General features: G+C 38.6%; 1 protein-coding gene and 2 long non-coding RNA genes across 4 annotated transcripts in view; 1 reads left to right on the top strand and 2 right to left on the bottom strand.

Moving 5' to 3' along the window:
* Window positions 1-26,257, bottom strand: part of ZFPM2 (zinc finger protein, FOG family member 2) — a 440,537-nt gene that overhangs the window by 73,907 nt on the left and 340,373 nt on the right. The window lies entirely within an intron of this gene.
* On the top strand, window positions 9,081-19,092 carry LOC118501759. Its single transcript, XR_004904415.1, has 3 exons — window positions 9,081-9,751; window positions 12,939-12,941; window positions 19,081-19,092. It is a non-coding gene; the product is annotated as an uncharacterized LOC118501759 (long non-coding RNA).
* Window positions 19,785-23,023, bottom strand: LOC118501761. The gene is made up of 2 exons (XR_004904417.1): window positions 20,178-23,023; window positions 19,785-20,147 (listed from the first exon to the last, which is right to left on the bottom strand). It is a non-coding gene; the product is annotated as an uncharacterized LOC118501761 (long non-coding RNA).

Genomic DNA, 26,257 nt, shown 5'->3' with positions numbered 1-26,257 from the left:
TTACAGAGATCTACGTGCTGAGTCACTCTCTTTGGTTGGTCAGGCTCTCAAAAAAAAAAAAAAAAGAAAAAAGAAAAAAAGAAGGAAAGGAAAGAAAAGGAAGAAGGAAAAGAAAAGAAAAGAAAGCCTACACTCATGCATATATGAAATAATATTATTTCACCCCTGGACATTACATGTTCTCCCAAAAGAACACTTACAAATATTACTGTGGAGAGTTACAAAGAACCGAAAACTCTGTAAGGTCACAGCTGACGCCAGTCTTGTCACTGCTCTATCGCCAGGGCCTAAGACAGTACCTGGAACGCTGCACACATTGAACCAATATTTTAAACTAAATGAGTAAGCGGAGAAGTGACTAACTGAAGAAATTAATAAAAACTCTTAGGAGAGACAAGATCCCATTCAAATACATATGAATGTATACATGTATAGAAATATATGCATCTAAATACATGGATATATGTAGACATGCATGTATACACACACACGAATAACAACCCACATAATGAAAAAGAGCTTCAGTTGGAAGAATCCCAAGTTGTACTTGACACAGAAAAGAGATGGAAGGAAATGAGGTTGCATTAATAACGAGGGGGACTTCCAACATAACAATGAGTCATAGGAGAAGAGTTAAGAGAACATAAGAAGAGTTAAACTCTGTGAGGCCAATAGATGAAAGCCATTCATTTAAGCTCTCCATAGCGAAATTTGGAAGTAGATTAGTGTGACAATGTACAGGCTACTAAATGTTTCTGTATAATGCAATCAAAGTAGATTTATAATTATTGTTTCAATACATGGGAAACATGTAGGAGGTTGGAAAGAAATGATGGTTTACTGAAATTTCCACCCACTGTACTGCTACATAGAAATGCATAAAGCATTACATAGATGGCTCGAAGAAAGTCATAAACCACTGCATTCTATTTGGTAAACTACAACCCTATTTTTAAATGCTTCTCAGTCATAAGATAGACATTAATAACTTAACCTTCAGTGATATATAACAATTATATATGGAAACAAAACTGATTTTAAAGAACTATTTTCTTAAATGATTTTGAGGCTGACGCTTTCAAATCCCTGTAAGAATTCCATGAGAACATCAGGTATATGGTTCCTGGAGGCCTCTTAGAAATCATCTGAACGTGTTTACTAACTATGGGAGGGGCAAAAGTAGGTGTATGGTTGTGTAGAAAATAATACTGTAATTAATAAATCATAACACAAGAATACACTCTGTATTTCACATACTCACAACTATAAACCGACTTTTCTCCACCCTACGTAAATTCTCAGACAGGCACCTAAACTCTCACAGCCTTTGTATCCAACACCTATTGCAGAGTTCTCCGAACTAAATGAAATCACACATTTGGGAGCATCTAGCAAAGCGCTCCAGCACACAGTTCTTTAATGAATATTGGCAAAGGGTGGAAGGTGAGGACATAACTTTCACAATTTTAAATGAATTTTAAAGATAATTTCCATTTAATAGCAGAAATGTCTCCCTTGTAAATCAAACAATTAGGGACCTTAATTTGAAGATCCATTTCACATACAAAATATGAATGAATTATTCAGGAAGTCTCAAGCTTTGAGATGGTTTGTGTCGTGGTTTAGTGATGAAGACTGGACACTTTGGTAAACCAGGTGTTTCCTGCTTCTGTCTAGGACAGTGTATGTCCTTGCCTTGTTGAAAGGCCATCTGGGCAACTTGCCTTGGCCAGTGAAAGGTAAGCGTAGGTGATGTGTTTCACTTCTTGTTGGAGCTTTAACAACCAGCTTATCCTTTAGCATGGTCTTTTCCCCATGGTCACAAAACAAGCATTGTTTCAGGTGGTGGTCCTGTCAGCTTGGGTCATGAAATAAAGGCATCATATGCAGCATCAGTTGTTTTAAGCTGCTGAGATTTGGGGGTTGCTTGTTACTACAGCTTAACCCAACCTATTCTGATTGATACGTTAATATCTAGGATCTTGGAACCACTAAAAATCAGGTCTCTAGATTCGATAAATTCCATTAGGACTGTAAATTTGTAGTCAGTCTAATACCTATACCACATTTTCTAATGTCTTCTCTAATATGAGTACTATTGCAATTTATTATGAAAAAACATTTTAAATTTATTTACATATTTGTTCAAGGAGTAGTTTTAAGCTCTTCATAGTCTGGCCCCAAACTGTCTTTCCAATCTCATCTCTCATGACATCTTCCCATGAATCTGACACTTAAGCCACACAGAGCAGCTTGATTAAAACAACAACAACAACAGCAACATACCTCAATCTTTCTGGATTCCTTACTTTTTATCTTGATGTTTCTTTTGTCTATCCAGCCTCCCTCCTTTGTCAGGCCGTTGAGCTCCTGCTCACCCTTCATCATGCATCAGTGTCCACTGTTCTACGGTATTTTTCTACATGTCTCTACACAACGTTAGCCACTTGCTCCTTCGTGTTTTTCCCCAGCACATGGTAGGTGCACACATTAAAGAACTGACCTGCTGAGTGGTAACTTTTTCATTTCTGGCTTAGTATCCTCTTGTCAATGAGAAGCCACAGTACAGGTAAGTGTTATCATCAAGTTGTAACCTGAGCAAAATACTAGGTAATGATGGTTATCTATTTACTCACTCATTAAATAGTTGGTGTTGATTTACCGATAGTTTACAAATTTTCAAAACCTCTAACTGAGGGAACAGATCTAAACAACTTGATTTCTTAAACAGAAATTTTAAAAGGTCATATCACTTAAAAATAATGTAGCTGCGGGAGTGTCACAAGTCAGTAATTAAAGAACACCCTAGGAGGCACCATGTTACACTGGTTCATTTCATGCTTTAGAAAAAGCAAAAAGTCAACCAAAATCTCAGACAGCAAAGAAACATCTCAGACAACAATAAAAATTTTAAAACCTAAATTCTACATTTAAGGATCATTTTAAGGATGATTCAACATATCTGGAGATTAATTATCTTCACACGAGTCTGGCATTTATGGGACCTGTAATCTGTCTCAAGTTATTATCACCATTCACTCTGCGACCAAATTTGTCTATCACTGCTCCTTTATATAACCCCCATTTACTTCCCAAACTCTCTGCATCCCATCCTCTGAATGTGCTACACATTGCCGCCCTCAGTGTTTACTCAGAGCTCCCCTTTAGTGCCCTCCTGAAGCTTATCTCAGGACTCCTGCACTGCCGGAACTTAACTCACATATTCTTCCCACCAAGATGCTTTCTGGGTAGCCTTTCTCTTAAGTCTTGATGTACTTATCACCTAAACCATTTATTGGACGCTTATGATGAGATATTACTCTTTTAAATTTATTGATTAGAAAGAGAGGGAGAGAGAAAGAGAAGGAGAGACAAGGGAGAGAGAGGAAGAGAAAAAGAGGAGAAGAGGGGAGTGAGGGGGACAGAGAGAGAGAGAGAGAGAGAGAAAGAGCGAGCACGAGCGCACAACATTAATTTGTTGATGTGTTGTTCTACTTGTTTATGGATTTATTGGTTGATTCTGATTGATTCTTGTATGTGCCCTGACCGGGGTCATACTGCAACCTTGGTGTATCAGGATGATGCTCTAACCAACTGAGGTCCCCAGCCAGGGCTGTGATATTACATTTAATCTTAAATGCATCTTTTTTTCTCCAGTGAGATTGACTATCCATTCACTCAGGAGTAGGGATCACATTTGAAACGTTTCTGATACTCATCACCTTGGCCAGGACTTGCTCAAAGCAGACCCTCAAACAAACAAACAAACAAAGCGTCTGCTGGCTATTTACTGACGGGTCCTCTCTGTGACGGTGCCGACAGAGAGCTCCTTTGCAGGACTGAGTAGCCCAGAAGATTCTTGGGATTAGCTGTTCTTTGCTGATTCACTTCCGTCCGCAACACGAAAACCAATTTTCCTCTTTATCACTATAAATCTGGATTACTAATATCAGACTCCCCACAGCCTTCTCCTCTCCAGATAGAGGGGAGTGAGATTTCAATTTTATAGCATGCTAAGTACTATGTAGAAGCCAACAATAAAAAATTAAAATAACATCTGGCTGGTAATCATGATGTAGCTTTTCCAATTTTTATGAAAATACCCAAGCAGAAAAGTAGAAAGATGGAAAAAGTTATCACAACATCCTTGAATCATCCTAAAGCCAGAACCAGCCTATTGCCAGAACTTGATGGAATTTCCCTGGCTGAAAGGCCACTGAAATCATACTGAGTAAAGCAATTGATGACCAGACAAGCAGGAAATTGCGGAAATTTATACACTTAAAAATAACTAACTGCTTCCACAAAGTTTGCATCTTGGAATACTATGCATCCATATTCTGACGTGACCACAATATGGTTTCCCACCTCTATTCATAAGAACTTATGTCTCTATGTCTACTCATAGACCCAACTACCCACTTCCCCCAAATTAATTAACACTGTAAGGGAAGAGAGTTGGAGATAGGATGCAAGGAGGAAATGAACAGAAGAGACTCGCTTAGGGCACTACGTCTTGGAGGTGCTAGTGGAGAGAAGGAGACCTCATCTGTGGACAGGGAGAAGACCTCTCAGTGCAGCAAACACAATACATGAAACCCCAGTAAATCACAGGCCTTGGGTTCGGAGCCTTGTCTCCCACCTTCCAGTAGGAGATCTGGAAAGGAAATTAGACCATTTTTCATGTGACAGAGTAGGTCAAGGTAGGGCGACCAAGCATCCCAGCTTATGCCTGCAGTGCTGGTGCAGCTGTGCCTGGTGCTCCCTTTCACCAACAAGTAGTCCAGTTGATAGAAAGCAACCGCCTTGGTCTCTTGGGAAGTACCAGTTCTAAGATTTCCAGTTCTCTCTTCTCACTCAAAAATGAGTAAATTTAAACAGTCTAGGAAAATTTACTAAAACATAGGGAGAAGATGCATCCTTTTGACTTAGAGGAAGAGCATATTTTTAAACTAATTTGCGATATGCATCAAGTGATTTTTTTCAGAAAATAATATATATCATCAATAAAAGATAAGAAGACACAGAGGTATAGGAGAGAAAAAAAGCCACACAGAAATACCAGTTGATATGCAAAGGGGACTGGATAAGACCAAGAGGAATAATTTTAAGGACACTAACTATCAAAGCAAAATAAGATTTCTTCAGAGCTAGACAACAGAATTGACACTGCAGGAAATAAAATCAGTTATGCAGATGCAAACTTGAAAAGTTTTCTCTCATGAAGAAAAGGCAAACAGATTTTTTAGATGATGCATTGTGAAGGCAGAGAAAGTAATTTGTTCTATGAATATAGTTGTATCCAAGGAAGAAACTGGAACAAATGCAAAGTAAGTTAATACTAGAAATAAACAGCCAAAGAGTTTCCCATGTTCCAACAAAACAGGAGTCTAGACCTTGTCTAGAAAGTATTTTGATTTTTGATAGCTAGGGATAAAACGTTTTTATGAGCATCAAAGAGAGAAGAAAAAAGAAAAAAAAGAAAAAGGGGAAACTCCAAAGAATACAGAATAAACATCAGGCTTTTGCATTGTAAAAGTCTGTTAATATCTACAGAAATCTAATTCTGGCCTTATGTGTAATTTTAAATACTAATGTAGCCACATTAAAATAAAAAACAAACAAGTAAAATTATTTTTAATAACAGCTCTGGCCGGTGTGGCTCAATTACTCCAATTACTTGGAGCATCATCCTATAAACCAAAAGGTCACGGGTTTGATTCCTGGTCACGGCACATGTAACCAATTGATGTTTCTCTCTGACATCAATGTCTCTCCTTCTCTTCCCCTCTCTCTAAAATCAATAAGCTTGTCCTCACTCAGGTAAGGATAAAAAATTTATTATTTTAGTACCAAGGATATAAATGTTATTATTTTAATAACATTTTATTTAACTTAACATATCCAACACATTGTCATATCAACCTATAATTTATACATAAACTGTAATAACACAATCTCAGTAAATGTTTGGTATAAAATATAGTGCATATCATAGTTTATAGTACAAAATATTTATATATCATACACCATTTATGAGACAATTCATTAATTCCTACTCTATACCAGACCCTGGTGGTGTCCAGGGACTCCCATTCTAGGTTCTCAACAGCACAGCCTGACTTTCTCAGGAGCTCTCCTTTCTGACTCCTGTTTCACAAGAGTCCTCTTCTCACTTTGCAAGTGAAAGGCACAGGGCCCTGCTTGTCCTGTGCCTTGTTGGGAGGTCAGTTGTGAGATGTTAACCCCCCAGGGCACCCCACCTCTGTGAAAGGAGGGTCCCTTCCTTAAGAGCATTGAAGTGCCCAGGGACTTTTCCATCCAGGTGACACACCTCTTGGTCAGGTTAGGGGAGTTCCTTCCCGAACTGAATTTTAGGATCTCAACTCCCAAGTGAGATGACTGTCTTGAGGACATGAACTAGCATGTTTATCTGAACTGGAAAATAAAGTCAGACTTTTTCCTGATGGATAGAGTGATCTGGGCAATCGGCAGGCAGCACAGAGGGGTTCACTACCAGTTAGGTTATATTGCAGACTGTTTTCACGGAAAGAGTGAGCTTAATTTGCAGCGCCAAGGTTTTAACAAAAATATACGGGAGGTGCTTGCTTGCATCATATAATGCACAATGGAGATTATTAGTAATTAATAGTAGTAAATTAATCATAAAATAATAGTGAGGAACAGAAATTAGTAATTACTGAAAACTCTTTAAACTTATGATTAAATTTTTAGATAAGAAGGGAATTCATCATATTTCAACATTCATCTTGGGCAAACTTGAGATATAAGTCTTGTGAAATGTGTAAAACATGGAAAAGCGAATCTTTTGAAAAAGGACACTGGCAGAGCAGGGGGTGGGAGGCATCAGGACACTCATAAGGACCTAAGCAGAATGACTCAGATAATGCATTGACCTTCTGTCCGTTTTTTTTTTTTTTTCATCCCTAGTTGCTCGAGAGTTCAATTTAGAATCACTGACTACGGCCAGATTCCGGAGGACCTTACCACGTCTGTAAAAATGCGTGCACACTCTCTGCACGGTAACTGTGGCCTGTAAACTGGGAAGAGCATTTTCGGCCCGTTAAGGACAGATGTGGCTCCCTGTGAAATCAAACAAAATGATTTAAACTTGACACTCACTGTTTCTAAAGTTATCCAATGAGATAGCTCACTATTCTAGTTCTGGCCTCTGCCTAACTACCAAGGCTGTTAAATTCAATTGGAAAATGGAATCCATCATAAAACACTAATCACAAAGGATGGCTGGCATGGAGACACTTATCAGTGTACTAATTACCTTGTTCACTCCTGTGGGCTTTGATCCTGTTCAGGCAATCAGGCAGGGTGAGGGGAGATGAGGCTAACAGTAGTAATAATGTTGCCAAAGGTAATAACAATAATAATTAATAATAATAATGGCTAACATACAATGGCTCTTACTCCTTATTAGACACTACTAAGCACTCTATATGTATAATTTAAAATCACTCTTCCCCAACATATTTTGATAAAGGTTCTGATTCTATAATCATCCCCATTTTACATAAGACAAAACTGAGGTTCAGGGAAATTAGAGACCATGTTGAAGGTGACAAATTAAGGAATGGCCCAGAGAGGAGTCCCATCCAAGTCGAAAGTTAGAGTCCAAGATATTAAGCATTACATGACTTAGCTTCCCTATTAAAGCTTTATTTGTTTATAGTTTTGCTTTTGCTTTATTTAGCACTGAAGTGTCTGTGGTACATGTGCCTGTGGTGGGGGGAGGGGCATGTTTTTGTTATCCCTCACAAGAGGAATAAAAAGGCATGGAGACTCCAACCACTAAGTAACTGACATAGTATATAGTACGGCGAGGCATGTCTCTTACTATTAGCACAATTTAGTTGGTGATTAGGATGACGGCGATGCTGATTCAGACATTTGTGAGCATGTAAGTAAGCTTCGTGAATGACAGCTGGTACAGTATTTCAACTCTGAAAAGGCATACCTATACAGAAGAACAAATCAGAAGATGTTGAAAGTGAACTTAGAAATGTAGTTTGGGTCAAGATTATACAGAGCCGTGAACGTCAGAGAAAGGAAGAAGCAATATTAGAGAGTAATGTATTTGGAGCAAGTAGACTTTGAGTTAGAGAACCAAATCTGACATTGTAATAAATGAGCAATCTTTTGTAGGTTTACAACGTGGTCTAGATTACAAAATGGAATAGCTGTGGAGGCTAAGTAAGCAGATGCATGTAAAAGGAGGCTGCACGGGTGTAACAGAGTAAGGCACTGGGTTGCATTTAATAATAAGTCACGAGGGCTGCAAGGTGTGAGCCATCAGTTTTCCAACAGGACCGGTCTGCTTTGTTGTTTCAGAATTCTTTTGAAGACAGAATGAGGGCAGGGATAAAGCAGAACAACAGAACACACGGACTTAAATTTTTTAAAATGCATATTATGTCATATTTATTAACACTGGACAATTTTCTCTAAAGGAATTACCAATTTATGATAATCCTTTGCATTCTTTAGTGTCTTAAACTTTGCAAAAGCCCCTTTTCAAAGTATTTTATCTCACTTGGTTTTTAGCACAAGGCTTCAAACTACACTAATATCTTGCAATAATGTGCCTGATGATTACACACATTCAGGTATAATCTGATTGGGGAATGACTTCCATTCTCTCCCCAGTCACAGTTTGAACATAGAAGTAGACTAATTACTTCGTTTACTAGTGAGGTGTGAGGGTTATTCTCCAGGACTAATCTTTTTTTTGCACCAGGCAGAAGAAAGTGGCATCAATTAACCCAGAGATTCCTAGAATTATCGCCCATATTCTGGATATTCCAAGGAGCCACCACATCCAGAATCATCCCCATTAAATATATGACCAGAGTGAACAACTGCCACCAGGGGGCACCAAATCGCAGTCAGGAACCTTGACATCTAGAAGCTGGACCTCAGAAGTCCCAGGTAGTTCGGGGCTCAGGATGGTACCGATCCCATATAATATCTTCCCTCCTATGCCTAAAAGGAATAATACTTTCCCTATTTGTAATAGCTGGACCTCAGAAGTCCCAGGTAGTTCGGGGCTCAGGAATGTACCGATCCCATATAATATCTTCCCTCCTATGCCTAGAAGGAATAATACTTTCCCTATTTGTAATAATGACTATCACCATCCTAAATACCCATCTCACACTAGCAACCATGCTACCTATTATCTTACTAGTGTTCGCGGCCTGCGAAGCAGCACTAGGCCTCTCCCTCTTAGTTATAGTATCTACTACTTATGGAACAGATTATGTCCAAAACCTTAACCTTCTCAAATGTTAAAAATCATTGTACCCACTATCATGCTCATCCCCCTTACCTGATTCTCCAAACCAAAAATAATCTGAATCAATACTACAATCCACAGTCTGATAATTAGCATCCTATGATTTCCTCTCATAAATCAATTCGCCGACAACAGTCTCAACCTATCCACAATATTCTTTTCTGACGCCCTATCCACCCCACTACTCATACTAACAATATGGCTACTGCCCTTAATAATTATCGCCAGTCAATTCCACTTATCTAACGAAACTCCACCCCGAAAAAAACTCTATCTTACTATATTAATCTCACTCCAAACGTTTCTAATTATAACTTTCACCGCCACAGAACTTATCATATTCTACATCCTATTTGAAGCCACCTTACTCCCAACCCTAATCATTATTACACGATGAGGAAACCAAGCAGAACGCCTAAATGCGTTCCATGCTGTCATTTGACCAATGACAGCATAATGACATGACTCTGCATTTTAGGTGACTAAATTTAGGACCCCACTTATTTTATTTTATAGATGATGTAGGGCTTTTCATTGAGGTTGGATAATTTACTCAAGGTCACACAGTATCTGAATGTGAGAGACAAAATCTCAGTCTCTAGTAAGGGCATCCAATGGCATAGGTTCAAGTCCCAGCCCCGCTTCTTCCTTAACTATGTAACAATAGACAAGCTATTTACCACTTATGAGCCGGCTCCCTCAAATATAGCTTGGGGATACTCTCCATGGGTTGTGGAAAGATAATGCATGTGAAGATACAAGAGGAAAGTATAGCACACTATGTGGATGTTACTGCATTTCATTCTTCTCTGATTCCATATAGTAATAACTTAAATTCTTTTTCTATTCTAAATTATAAGGATAGCAAAAGAAAACACTTTATAATTGAAGCAATAACTTTAAATCGTACACTACTGTCTAAATAGAAGCATGCATTACCAATGCCTGAGAATGATATCTTTCCATTTATGATAGCAATCAACCAACCAGACTTTATTAAGAATCTACCATGTACTCAGTAGTGTAGAGGACACAGGAGAAAAAATAAGGAAGATCTCACAGAGTCTACTTCTCCTGAGAAATCCATGGTCAAGGGCTGACAAATCAATCAGAGAAATACATAATGCGTAAAAACAAGCAATGTAAGATCAATATTATAAACACTAGAAACAGAGGCAGAACTGCAGTGATCAGAGGCAGAACAGGGCAAGGTGAGCTCTGTGGAGAGAAGGAAACCTCGCAAAGAGTTAAGATTCTGATTCAGCCTTGAAGGTTGGGTATGATATAAACAGGCAAAAAAAAAAAAAGAAGAGAGATGTTAGCTATTCTGATTCATCTCTTTGCTTTTCTCTGACTCAGTGGTTCCATTTTGGTTAATATGATCCCAGAAGCTCCAAGCAGATTCTAATCGGGATAGTTTTGTAATAACTGCTGACCTATCTGCAGGGAGTATTGAGAGACATGCATGGAGTATAATTTTTCAGCAACTTCTGGGCAGGTGCTGCTGGGGAAGCAGCTCCCTTTTAAATGTATCAGCACTTCCTCCCGTGCAGTGTATAAAAGTTACTCACAGTTTGTATCTGTGCCAGTAAGATGAAGGTAATGCCTGCTCCACACACCAGTGGTAAGATGCCTGATTTCACCCTTGGAGAATTTGATAGAATAATCGACTTTGATGATTAATCCATTGTGACAGGAGGCTCAGCATTGGTGGAAATGAATTTTCTGCCTTAAGTGACTACCCTGTTGTGTTGCATTCTTTAAAATCCTTTAGAAGCCGATACACTATGGGAAGGAGTAAGGTTGCAGACCTTGGGAAATCACTCTGATTCTTTTTGACTTGTAAAAAGCACATGAGGCGGCTGGCTGTTCTCTTCTGGTGTCCGGACTTGACTAAATCAGGAGGATCTTACAGAACATAGCCCTCCTGAGAAATCCTTGATGATAGGAGCACGTGATCTCTCCACAAGGTTTGGAAGATTTCCCATGAACCATGGGGAGGTGGTCGCAGAGTGGCTCTGTGGAATTCTGTAGAATTCTGTGATTCTGTGGAGCTCTGCGGAGTTACTGCTGTCATTTTAATATTGACTGAGAAATATTATATACAATATGGATCACACAGACACACACACACACACACACACACAGTGGACATGCGCATATATATCTATATTCAAGGCCTGTTTGAAAAACGTCCAACCATCGTTAACATAAAGAGAATGGTTTGTGTGTCCTGGATGTAACCTGATAGCCAAGGAGAGTGGACTGGAATGTGCATGTGTGAGCAATGATGACTTCACTGTATTAGTTTGGGGGTGGTAGATGCTGTTGAGTGAGCGTATGTACTGTGTGGCTGTCACATTCAAAATGACTGAGCAAGTACAGCAACAGATCTGCATCAAAATTTGCATTAATCTTGAACATTCTTCCACAGAAACTATTTCTTCACAGAAACTATTCAGATGATTCAGAAGGCCACAGCAATGGGCAACTGGTGACTGGCGGCTTTGTCATGACAAAGCACACACTCATGCATCACGTCTCATGCAGAGTTTTTTGGTGAAACATCAAATTGCCCAGGTAACTTGGTACCCCTTCAGCCCAGATTTGGCACCCTGTGACTTCTGGCTTTTCCCAAAACTAAAGTCATCTTTGAAAGGGGAGAGATTTCAGACCATCAGTGAAATTCAGGAAAATATGATGGGGCAGATGGTGGTGACTGAGAGACCTGTGTGAGGTCCCAAGGTGTCTACTCTGAAGGGGACTGTGGTGTCGTTGTCCTATGTACAATGTCTGTTGTATCTTCTTCAATAAATGTCCCTATTTTTCATATTACATGGCTGGATACTTTCTGTATCTACATATAACTATATGTAGCTATGTTACTATAGCTTGTCCACTAAATTTTCCCTCCTATAACAATTAGGAGGTCAAATAAAGAAAAATACATTTTTTTTCTACCAGCATCTCTTTTTTCTGTACTCTGTCTTCCAAATTTAGTTTACTTCACATTGTAGAATCTAACTTTTTAGGATTATAGTAACTCCGCATTGAGGAGAAGATGTGAGGAAGAATAAGTGGTTCTCATAGTGGAGAGTGCATAGAAATCACTAATGTGAATATAAAAACTCCAGGCTCCTGGGCCCCAGCCCCAGGGATTCTGAATCAGGAGGTGTGCCAGAAGGTCCAGGTTCCACGGTGCTCACTCCCTGTGGGGGGTTCGGACAGAGACTGTCTGAGGCCACAGCTGGAGAAACATAAGAATGCTAGGACGGAAGTCCGTCAGTTACGTAAGCTGGACTGACTGGCTAGTGGTATTGAACAAGTAGGATTACACAGTATTTCCACCATACAGATTCAAAAAAAGTAAATAACCTCAAGAGCATACATAGATCACAAAAAAATATACTAAAATAATCAGGGGGTGATAGGTTTTGAGTATTACCTTGTTAAAATATAATTTATTTAATTATAAGTTTATATAATTTAATTTTTAATAATGACTGTGTTTAAAACTGGCTCACAAAAGGACCCCAAATTTAATGGCTGGCTCTTGTGAGCGAGTGTGATTTGATTCCAACACACTTCGGCACTGGTGTCTTCTGCACAGAGGGTCTTGGGATAAGACAATCGACCTCACAAGGTCCGCTTGCTAGGGGCTTGCCTCCAGCCACAAGAAAGTCCGATTACTTGTTTACTTAGGTCTAGCTGTCTTTCAGAATGGAAACTGTATGATAGCTTAGCTTAGCCTTTTTTTTTCTGCTGTTCACCAGCATGTCCATCCCTGTAACCATGCTCTGGCAGTGGGGCACTATTCAATACTGGTGGAATGAATGGATGAACTGCCCTACTAGCCCAGGGTGCTCCATATTCTCGTCTTGCACCTCTCTCCTGGCCCCTGCCCAGGGCTTTTCTCACCTTAAAACAAACAGAAACCCTCTTGCTCTATGGAAACGGACAATAGCTCTATGGCCCTTCTCTGTTAACTAACTGAGCATCTGACTATCAAAAGAGAATGTTGTAAACATTTATTATTGCCGGATTGATTTAAGAATAAAATTAAGTAGAAAATGTGTGCCACCTGTTCTGTAGGCAGAAGTCCGAGGTGAAGCAGCAGGGTTGAGGGAGTGCTTAGACGGGAACTGGGGCCGGAGAACCAGCTGAGGAGCACGGCAGCAATGGAACAAGCGTGGGCTGTTGCTTGTGAAAGGAGGAGACAGCCACGAGGGGCATTTTAGAGCAGGGTTGGCAAACTTTTGTGCAAGGGGCCTAAGAGAAAACCTTAGGTTTTGTGTCTTAAATATTTTTGTGATTGTTTTTTTTACAACCCTTTAAAATCATAAAAAATAACTATTCTTAGCTCGCAGGGCCATGATGCACTGATGTGTATTTTGCAGGAATAACTTACAAGTCTTGATGACCAATTACGTATAAGGGATGAAGAACAACAAAACGGATGAGATGAAAATGACACCAAGATCTTAATCAGACTGAGAAGATACCTAAAGAAGGGAAGCATCTGATTTAGCCCCTTGCATGTACCTTCTCACTGAATTTTTATAATGGCCTTATGACCAACTAACTATTATTAGAATCATGTTAGAAATGAGGAAACTGAGGCACAAAGAGGTTAAACACAATGCCTAAGGTCACCTGTCTAGGTTTTGGCTTGGGATGTGCTCTTATAAACACTACACACACACAGATAGTGTGATTTTTAGACATGTGATATCTGAGCATGTTATATCAGTTACAACAGTTTCAATATTTCAAATAAAACATATTTCCTAGGGTGTTTTAAAACAGTAAAATGAAATGCTGAGATCATTTTTTTTTCTGTTGATATGACTTTTAATTTGGAGAAAGACTATAGGTAGGTTTGCATACTATATTCTAGTGTAGTTCTCCTGTCTGCCCACGCCTGCGAAGGGACAGCCTTCACAGAAAGGGACCGCCCTTTGCCATCCTCTTCCGCACTGGGCATGTCCATGTGACATGCACTGGCCAATGAAACATGACAGAAGTGATAGGCGCATTAAGAGCCAATTCATTGCATTCCCTTCTCTCTGCTGCAGCGATCCAAGAAGCTCACATCGCTGAGCTCTACCACTCGGGTTTCCTGCGTGAACACCAAGGACAGAAGCCTCCTGATGACCACGTTAGACATGCCATACATAGAACCAGAAATGAAAACTTGTTTTTTGAGATCACTGAGATTTTGAAGTTGTTCGTAACCACAGCATAACCGAGTCTATGCCAGCTCTACACAACTGTCAAGAAGAATGCTTCTTCCTGAGAAGAGCGATCGGACTGAATAATGTCTAAAAAACCTGTCGGTCACAACATGTACTTCTGCTAAAGCTGACTCAATTAAACGTGTGGCCTACCAGGAAGTAAGCGGACTGAAGAAATGAAGTTCCAAGTTCCTGTAACAGACGAGAAGGTTAGCGCAGACTTAAAGCTTGTGCAAGGCTTGGCTGTGGACAAGCTTTTCAAACGCCTCCAAAACGGGGCTGAGTTTTGAGTTTCATAACGAAATCCAAAACCTTAGCACAGAGGTTCACATTTCACTCTGAAAGTTTCATGCAGCTTCAACTTCTGTATCTTTTTCAGGTATCATGCTACAAAAAGTTCCAAAACATCTCTCTTAAATAAAAAATGATTACAGTACCCATCTATTAAATTCAGTATACTCTGCTGTTCTTTGTGTACAGAGACGGTACCACTGAACAACTCTTCATCGAGAATGCATTCTCAACTCACTTTTATTTCTGGTGGGTCCTGCACCATATGTCCCCCCCAGATTTTAAGTATTACTTTAGTGGCATATATTTTTGAAAAGTCCAGATGGGTTGAGCAATGTAATCTGGGAACCATGAAGCTAAGCTCTCTTTACATAAGCTCCATGCTCTTAACTCAATAAGGTGACTTTCAGAAAAAAGGAAGAACACCAAAGATCCCGGCATAATCCTCTCACCAAAGCCATTGAGGTATACCTGAGGGCACATTACATACAATATAATAAAAATGGGCAAATATTAACTAATTTTTAAGGTTTTATATTTTGACAGTGAAACTGTTGCATTCAGTGGTTTACTTTAAATCAAAGGCAAAAACCCGTGAGTCAAGTCTGCTCACTTGCTTTTTATAATATAAGGTTTCAAAGGGCACATCTGAGAGACCACCTTGCTCACGTTCCTCCCTGCCTCCACCACCCAGAATGGAGCAGCTATCTGGTCCACCATCAGCCCTGTGCTTTGAGCCCCAAGGTTTGCTGCAGTGAAGAGCAGGTCCAGTTTAAAAAACTCGTCCTATCGGGTGGAAGCTACATTCTATGACAAGAGTACTAAAATGGAAGGAAGAAATCCTAGATTGTATTGTTTCATCTTTGATTCGCCCCATGGCCTATGCTTGGAATACAGGAAGTATTAATTCTTGTTTTCCAGAAGAAAGCCCTTCAACAAAATGTTTTAGTTCTTCCTTGACTTAGCTTTGAAATGGATGTAAAAGCACAAATCTCACAGAATCATTATGACATTCAAGGAAAGAAAGACCCAGAAGAATGAAGCTGTTTTTAAGCGGTGAGTTGAACTATACAATCAGGTATCTTTATTACATAAAATCCTAAAATATGTAGGCCAGAACTATGATATGTTTATTTTCATAATCAACATGATATTCTACAACAGTTTATCAGTTAATTTTGTAGGCAGGCGGAGGTGGAGGGCACAGCCTTTCCTCTTAAAAACCCAATTGAGCTTAGAGTTGGCCCAACTTTTAGGCCTATTGGACTGGAATTGTGGATACTAAGGTATGGTCAAGACAGGCAGATCCTGTTTTTGGTGCTTTTAAAATTGTCTGGGCCATTGTGCACAGGTTATTTAATATTTAATTAAATCATTTATTTAAGATTCAACTCTCTCATGAATAACATGGAGATTACCTAGCGCCTCCCCCCAATACACACACACCACATACACAAACAGCCATATATCCATGTATACACATATGCTTGGGATTAAATGAGGCAGTATGTGTTACAGTAGTGTATGAACTGTATGGTGCCAAGGTAAACCTTGATGTAAAACAGTTAATTACTGGATTTGAGGTCATTTATTTTAAATTTCTGATGAAGCGGTATTAGCCCTAAAGTCTCTCTGCCTTACTTACCGTATCTCCCCAGGGGAAAAGAATGAACTCTCTGATTGGTGATTTTTAGACAAGGAGCTAGAGAATGCCCCTTTCTCTCTTTCTCCTCTTGGGGGCTTGGCTGGCCTAAGGGAGCAGACCTCAAGGTCACCTTGGTGCTTGGGGTGACCAACCATCGTCCAAGTTCCTGCCTGTAGTTCTGAGGGTAAATCTACCTAGTTTTGGATGTATTATGAGGCAGCCCACTTGGCCAATAAACACACCTACGCCATAATCTCCAATCACTTGTTTACTAAAGCTGCTATTTCGATTTTCATCAGCCATATGCCATATCTACCTTGCACATAGAAAGGGAAAAGAGATGCTATTTATTTGTCCTTGCAAACTCCAACAGAAATAAGATACTGCAGGAGAAAATGTAGATATCACGCATTATACATTGGAGCCTTATTGTAGTTTCTGATTTATTTTATAAACATAAACTAATCCCAAAGTCAATCTTACGTGTATGTTGGAGCAAACATAACGCGTTCGTTCAATTTTCTATTAACAATTTATGATGGCCCCAAACGTGTATTACACTGTATTAAATATATTCATATAATTTATTAATTTTAGACAGAATGTATCACTTCAGAAAACACATAAACAAGCAATTATACTGATTTAATATGGCAACATGCTTTGACTAGCTTTCCAATATTAGTATCGTGATTAAAACCTAATCCTTTAATTATATACTGGCTTAGAGTTTAGAAACACTTTCTCATCCACGATCATCTGATCCTGTCGCCTTGCCCTCCAAGTGACCGGGTTGCCCGAGGCAAAGGCCTGCAGCCGCAAATCACTGCGATAAGACGAACTGCCTCACAGGAGAGAACCCCACCTGTAACTCGAGTCTCCCGGGCATTACATGCTAACCACTCAGCTAAATGGTCAAGAGGGAGGCCTCGTCATAAAACAAATCCAGGTTCCCGCAAGGAGTCCAGGGCCTTGTGGAGTTGAATTGTAGTCCACTTCCCCTGATGAGACAGCACATCTTATCTAAGTATTGCAGATGTTTCTCAAATGACCTAATAAATATTAGAATATCATCTAGGTAAATGAGGTAAATATGTCATTGGAATCTTGCAGCCTTCCATAATTAAATTCAACATACCAGTTACCTATTTTCTATCTAGCAAGCTAAACTTGGCTCGCTGAACTGCCAGTATATTCTGATAATATTCCTTCCTATGGAAGGTTGAGATCTACTCACCTTGGCAGGGGTGGGAGTTCAAGGGGGTGGGGGGAGGCGATTACCTAATTAACACAATATAGCTTAATTAATTCTGCATCCTTAGAGCTTGGATGGAACCACCGATTTCAAGTAGATATCAAATCAACCAGGCTAGAATGCTAGAGGAGAGGGCATTTCACACACCCTTCAGTGCTTAAGCTGCATCCAACTCCCTGACACATTCGGGATTTAGAAAACAGTGTTGCTGTAAGTTTTGTGGATTTAATATAGTCCAAAAATATGTATACAGGGAAAGTAAATATGCATAGTTTTATTTCTGCTAATTTTTTTAGTGGTATAGAATCAATGTAAAACCAATTTAACCAACGATGTCAGGATCTCATGAGGTTCAGACCTGGGTTGTCCAATTATGTACATGCTTTTAAAAAAATGGACTGTTAAAATATGCCTTGAGCTCTATTGCCTTGCTTTGAGCCATTTTGACAGTGTTCCTGTGCAAAAGAGTAATTTTTATAATAACATGGTTTAAAAATAAGGTTTTATTGACTTGTATATTAAAGTAAACTAGGTTAGGGCTGACAAGGAAAACATCCACCGATTTTAGGGCTGTGATTTGTAATGAAGACCCACCTTCACCTGAGTACAGGGGGCGTCTCTAACATGTTAATCCACATTGCTCCATTATCCCCATGCCATGCCCCATCCTGAGCTTCTGCCCACTTCCTGGGCAAGCCAGGACCTTGTGAAACCCTGCGCCTTTGCACCTGGACTGCTCTTCCTTCTTTCTCCACCTGGAAAATGCTCCTCCTTTAATTACCACCAAATCCTTCAAACCAGTTAGTTTCCCTCTGTCCTTTGTTTCCGTACTACTGATTTTCTCCCCATTATACTTCACTGTGGTTTGTAGTTTTATATTATCTGTCCAATTTTACTCTCATTTACACCTTAATAAAAAGCATCACTCAATAAAATTTAAATACGACTGTTCACATTTACTCATCCTTTTACATACTAATTGTCCACTAATCAAACTTCACATTTTGCCCTCAAAATTTCATGAGTTCATCGTCTAGTGCCCCTAGAAAAATCTGGGGAACATGAGGAATAAATACACTAGTATTTATTATCAAAACCTTCTTCTGATCTGAAATGGATAGATTTTCCTATATGTAATCCATTCTCATTCATTCCTACTGTTCCACTAATATTCGGTCTAGTATCATCTCAACAGAACATGGGCTGTTTGAAAAATAAAAAACAAAGTCCAAGTAGAGCCCATTCATTCAGTCTTCATTTGGTCGTTCGCTTGTTTTCTCTTTGGAGAAGCTATGAAAGCTGGGATAATTATTCTAGATAACACCAGACTATGTTTCCCATGAGTCCTGCCTATCCTAACCTTCTGTTCTAACATTTGAGCCTTTTGGCTGGACAGTGTCAGAAAGCACGGGAGCACCTCCACTCTCTACACCCCTGCTGCCCACTTGGTCGTCAGAAGTGAGAGCAAGAGGGGAGGCCACAACACAGGGCCGTTCTCAAATCCATGACCTGGGTTCTCCGGGCATCAGGGCAAACGGGGGGCAGGCCTGATGTGGACTGCCACCTGCCTTGCAGGTACATGTACCCTCTGGGGTGAGCTGCCAGCCCTTCATGTACCACACCGACACGTTTCCCTTCTCGTGTAAGACAAGGAGGTAGTATTGGCACCAAGGCACCTCATTTGCCTTTGAAGAACATCCTCCTAGGAAACACCCTGTTCTTTACATCTGACAGGAAAAGCTGCAACCCCAAACTGCACTGAAACATGCCTTGGAAAAGACAGAAGTGACAAACCACACAAACGTGACCATTGGCATTGTCAGAATCACCCCATTTCATAGGCAGAAAGTTGTGGTTTCCAAAATACTGTTCACTTCCACTTGATGCCCCAGATAAACCTCCCTATAATACAGGCGATGACTCTTCTTATGAGAACTCCTAACACACACCGTGGTTACATTTGCGACTAAGGCCTTAGCTATTATTTGCTGAAATCCATCTCTTGAAATTAATGCATAGATGGAAACTCACTTGTTCAAAACAAAGCAAAACAATAACAGCAAATACAAAACAAACATGCAGAAGCAGCCCTCAAAGAAGCTGAACAGACACTTCCTGTCAAATAATGAACAACATTGTACGACACATTTATTCATACTACAGCTGTGATTTGATAACCAGTTCTGTTTGGAATTTATTTGTGAAATGTCACACAATCCAAGATGTTTTAATTATGTTACATTTTATTCCAGACTGCTGATTATAAAATGAGTGATCAAGAGTTAAATCCACTGAAGTCTAGAAACGCTGTGGGAAGAAAGACTGCCACAGAGCAAGTAAATCAAACCTGGAATGTCTGACTGGTGATTCCTCTTTATGCTCACACAGAAACACCTCTGGGGCAAACACCCCTGGTGCAAACACCTCTGATGCAAACACCTACGCTTCATTTTAAAGGAAGAACTGCCGTTCCTGGTTGACTCTGTTCTTCATGGCAGTAGCTTTGCAATCATCACCATGAAAACTGTCTTTTCAGACAATATTCGCACATTCCTGAAGGATGAATTTCCAGACATGTATTTTGTAGCACTGAATGATGCATATTTTAATCACTAATTCTCTGCTGTTTAAGACGTGACATCTAATGATAACATTGGAAGATGGCATCATGGTACGTATTTTGTTTAGCAGATTTATTTGAAAATGTTTTGGCCTCTGTGATTCAAAGACCTTTTTGTTTCCATTTTAGTTTGGTTATACAGGATTACTTTACACAGCGTAGTAAGTTTACTTTTATTTTAAGTTATTCAAAGACAGGTTTATATTATACCTTTAGAATAACTCTAGTTTAATTCATCTATTAACAGACAGAAACAAATAAATTAAAAGGTAGGAGATTTCACATAATCAGATCCACATAATTACTAATTCAAAGAAATATCAACAGAACTGACTCAATAATAACATATCAGAAATTTATATCTTTTGCCAAGTAAAAAATCCTAACGAAATATGATGTTTGCTTGTCAAATGTCTGAAAATATACTTCAAACACTAGTTATAGCCAACTCTTCTGTTCTTTTCTTCTATCCCAAGACAAAACTAGGCAAAATAAATTGTGTAAAATAGAAATACTTTCTATTTCCCCATCCAATCTAAAATATGGCTGATATAATTGACATTTAGTGACATTATTTTATTCTTAACAATAAAAACAGCAACCAAAAATCTCTGTTTGTCATAAAGCTGGGGAACTACCTGATAGTAAGGTAATGGCAGCTTATAGCAAAAATAGATATAAATTGAAAATTTTAAAAAGCGTTCTTATGTCATAACTGACAGTGATGGAGTCAACAGCAAATCTCTTAAAGTAAGTTGTGTTGAAATTCTGGACGATAACCAGTGAGTTACAGGACATGGCGAATCTGTCAGTAGGCATTTAACATGTGTCATTAATAAGTAACCAGGAAAGCAGTAACCAGTGCTCTTCTGTGAACCGGATGTGTACACGTGGATTTCTAAACTGTAGGAACCTAGAAAATGGCTATTAAAAGAATTCTCAAATACTTCATTAATTTTGGAAATTACAAAAATGAATTCAGGCTAAGTCATTCCTCATTGAATGCGGATAAAGTAACTTCAAAATCCACAGTCACCGGTTGCCACGCAACCTACTATGGCATTATGTCCGAGTGAGCTGGGCATGAATTTTCTGGGCCCTCTGGCTTTGCCGACCTGATGTTTTGATACCTTAATGCGTCTCAGCTAACTTCCATTAAGTAGTGTTTTGTGGGGTAGTATTCCAAGGTTAAAATGATTAAATAACTTTATGGTTGATCAAATATAAGCCCTTATTATACACAGTAGGCAAAACCATACATTTTAATTACTTTGCTATCGAAGATCTAGGTATTTACATTTCATTTTTCAATACTAATTCTGAATTTAGTAGACCCTTCAAAATAGCTAAAATTATGGCTCTTTAAAAACATCATAAACAACAATGAAATTAGTATAGGACAACAATAAATAACATTCACAGAATATCAGGTGTTCGGTATTTTTATTTTATGCCTTTGTGTAACTAGTTTAATTTTTTCAATGTAACTGAATTAATATTTGAGGGTTTGCATTCTATTTCTCACTTTGCAACCATGCACAAAATAAAGAAAACTGATCAATATTTGATCACAGTTACAGCGAATTAATTCAAAGTTAATTTTCAGTGGGACGACTCCCCTTATTCACTTTTGAGAGGTGTTACATGACTCAGAGAAAAAGCATACAATCTTTGTAGAAAAAAGACCTATCTGAAAGGGGCATAAAATTGCATTATTAGAAAAAAGAAAGTCCTTTCAAAATAATATTCATAGCTATGTTTTTAGAAAAATTCTGATTAGGCTTCATATTTTACAGTTGAGTTTGTGCACATATGAACCATCCTCATAAAGAGAAAATCAGAGTGACTAAAATCTCTTTAATAAAATCATCTCTTAGAAATCTACTTACTATCAAAATGGAAAGCAATTTAAAATCTAGCCATTAACCTCTAGCACTTATGTAAAAACAGATTTATTAGAATAGGAGAAAAAATACCATTTTGGTAATTCATACTATAAATATTTCAAAATAAAAATACTACCTTTCATTTATTACAAAGGAAAGTGAATATGTCAAAATTCACTTGCACTTAATTTTAATGGCAAGATGTTCAGATAACTACACTGTATAGAAAGACTGAAATTTGCAATTAAGTCCAAATAGATTTAACAGAGCTTGTGTTTGACATCAGGTGAATTAAACTGCACTTCTCTTTTTAGTGACTGATGCATTCATTTTTACTCGCGCAGTCCCAAACCATCGGCTGAGGTCAATGTACTAAAATAGCATCTTGCCCACCTCTTCCAGGCCCTCAAAATAATCTAACAAGGAGACAAAGAAATGAAACTGGTTTTGATTGTGTGGGAAATAGAATAAAGTAGAAATATTCCAGGTAAAAAAAAAAATCAGTGTACATGTAATCAAACAGCAATGAAAATTAAAGCTTTGTAACCTAGTGGTAATAACAGAGGTGGATGACTTTTATTTCTTTAACTATATAATGTTGAGGGAGGGTCAGGGAACTAATATTTACTTTTATAACTCAATTCCTCAAAAATATCCTTTTGCTTTTGCTTTTGCTTTTGTATCATCTACGAACTTTGGCCTTAATATATGTCTAAAAGCTATCAAACTCTAAGCCAAAATTTTCCAGTTTGGGACTATTCCATTTTATATTGACAAAAGCACTAGTCTGTCTGTTGTTTAGGAAATAACAATGAAATTTCTAATGTTATTTTTATGAAAATGCTCATGAATTTAAGAAAGTGAAAGGCGGCTTTTTGATGATATAAGGTAACTTGGAGCTTTATAAGTGCTGATGTGCATTTTGAAATCCCCAAGGGCATCTCCCAAATGTGCCCACCATGGATGGTACCCCTTCCATCTCCTCCCTTGTCACTGTCCCTGGGGTTTCTTTCACTCGGGAACTCTTGGCACAGAATACAAGAAATGTAAGAATCAAGAACACATTACTGAGTGAAATCTTAGAAAAGATATGCTGGCTCATGAATAAGGAAAAGGTAGAACCAGTGTTCAAAGGTAATTAGAAATGATTTCAATTCAAGCCAAGTCAATAACTTAGACCGAGTACCTACAATTTGTATGGAGCTAAGTTAGGCATCATGAAAGACATTGGAGAAATCCAAGAGAAAATACATGTTTTCAGAACAAATCATGGTAGAACAAAAGCATGGGATTCAGAGATTTGAAAATGAATTTAAAGATCAGCTTAGCCTCTCTCTCGTTTGAAAATAAAACACAACCTCAAAACCATGAAAGCCTTAGGTAAGACATTCTTCAAGCCAGTTCTCATATAGCTCTTGGCACATGACGGAGATGGCAGAAGACAAGCAGCAAATGCAATTTTGTAGCAATGTTAAAACAAATACAAAGTCTGGGCCCCTACTTTGAAATAATAAGGATAAAAGGAGTAAAAATAAATTTTAAAGTTGTAAACTCAGGATAGAAATTTTAAGAAAAACGTATCTAATTCTTAATATGTACATTTCAGGATTACTTGGAAAATTACATGATACAGCATGAAATACAGACTTAAAATAGAGTAAGTATAAACCTAAAAAGAGCTTGAAGTAAAAGTTTAAAGGATATATCATCAAACTTTAAAGAGGCCTTTCTCTCACCAAGCTAAATTACTATACTTCTTGATGCTGTTGGCTCCTCGTAGCAATTGAAAGCATATGTAATTTAACAGCAAGCCGCAATCCTTTAATAAAATGTCTTTAAAATACCTTACATGGATTACCTATCTGTAAATCTGCTTCCCATGCAGAATGTGGCAGCAGTATGGAAATTGTTAGCTAAGTAAAGATGGCATGTACCAAAGCAAACCACGTCTGTACCCTGTAAGATTATACCAAACACTGGAAGTAATCTTTCAGCATTTATAATACTGCAAAATGCATAATTAAGATTAAGGGCTCGCTCTAACCTTTATTATGGTCTGTGTATTTTAAATTTGGAAGGTAGATGGGACATAAATGGGACTAGAAAGTATCACCGAAAGATTTCATCTTTTAAATCACAGGTGGCAAACACAAGGCCCGCGGGCCGAATCCGGCCCTCCGCCTTGTTTTATCCAGCCCGGCACCTTGTTTCTACACAGTGGCAGCACCAAGCTCTCGTTTAACTGTTAAGGAGTAGTTATATTTATACAGTCCTAAAACCACATTCGGCCCTTTGATGTGGCTGAATGTGGCCCCCAGTGAAAATGAATGTGACACCCCTGTTTTACATGAAGAAGGTTCTCTCTTATAGACTGACTCAGATTATCCAGACATTTGTCTGATTAGCAGATAATCATGCGTTCACTGGAAAGGAAGAAGAGAACTTAAGATCCAAGACTTGTTTGCTAACTTGAAAAATCTAGATACATATTTAGTTTAATTTCTTTATTCTAATTTTGAATCATCAGATTCTTGGTAACCAAACAGATATGAGATCATCATGCATCACCTATATCCATGTATTCAGCTGTTTCACATCTATAGATTATCAGTCTCCAGACAAAGTGAGGTGAGCTAGATCATTAACTAGAACCATAAGCCTGTAAATATTAACAATATTGTGAGTTCACACAGGTGAATCCCTGTAAGCCAATAAGACAAATTCAAGTAGATCCTTTATAAAGCAAACTCTGAAAAAGGCCTTGGCTAATCTATGAAGCCAGAATTACTTTGGAAGCTCGACTAGAAATGAAAAGTATCAGAGTCTAATTAGCACACACAAAGCTAATTGACCTGATTGATTTTTGTCACATTTCATACTAGGCTGGTTCAAAACTAAATGTAGAAATTCTTGAAACATTGTCATGTATACCTTATCAATACAAGAAAATGAAATTAAAAATATGTAATCTTAAGTCTTTCCAAGAAATGTTATCAAGTTGGAGCAAAAGAGAAATATTTCATATTTGTATTTTCTGATAATAAGGAAGACTCCAAAAAAGGAGGCAACTAAGCTAACCATATTAGTTCCTCATCATTTGATTGGCAAAAGAACACTATCTTGTAAATAACTGACTCTCTAATTTTTAATAATTTTAGTGGCAAATAAACTGGAAGGAAGTGAACCTACAAGTCCGTGTTCAGAAATAAAGTTTTCTCCTGGTCAGGATTCTTATTTTCAAACTGACAGAAAATGAAAATCCTTAAATTTTCTTCACAATATCCATGGTGAATGAGTATTGCACCTTATTCAGTAGGGGTCAGAGTTAGGAGATTAAAGAAGAAAGTGCCCATGGTTATGTAAAGATAAATTAAACATTTATCTTAAAGATCTACTGTTTAGTAGATGAGGTGGGTAATCTCCCCTCCTCAGGCCCAAGGCATGACCTAAGACAACCCTATGCCTACCATGTCCCCTCAAAGGACACCAGGATAGTGTGTGGCCCAGACCAAAGGGGGAAGGCCTAATCTACTCACTGTGTCCAGCACAGCTTCTTAAAAAGCTGGGTGGATCCATGTTTGGCTATTGCTATGTTCACAGCAGGCATAGTATATTAGTACTAAACCAGTAAAGATGAGACCTAATCAATCTAACAGGAGTCACATAGTAGTCACATAGAAATAAAGCAGAGAAAATATAATCGAGAAGATGGCGATGGAGGATGTGGAAGGTACAGCAATTGGAAATAACAACTAAATTAAAGAAAAATCTTCCTGAATAACCAACTGAGCACTAGCTGGAGAGAAGCCTTATAAACAAGAACACATGGAAGACACCACTTCACAATAAGACTGATGGGGTGCAGAAACGTGAGAGGGCTGGCCGCACCCCCACAAATGGCAGCTGAAGTGCCAAATGGGTATTTCAGAGGCCAGGGGGTTTCCCCTGAGAAGTGTGGGGTCTAAACCCCAAGTTGGGCTCCCCAGCCTAGAGCACCA

Source organism: Phyllostomus discolor, chromosome 7 (genome assembly GCF_004126475.2).
Source record: "Phyllostomus discolor isolate MPI-MPIP mPhyDis1 chromosome 7, mPhyDis1.pri.v3, whole genome shotgun sequence".
NCBI lineage: Eukaryota > Metazoa > Chordata > Mammalia > Chiroptera > Phyllostomidae > Phyllostomus > Phyllostomus discolor.
This window is presented reverse-complemented; position numbering and strand designations above follow the sequence as displayed.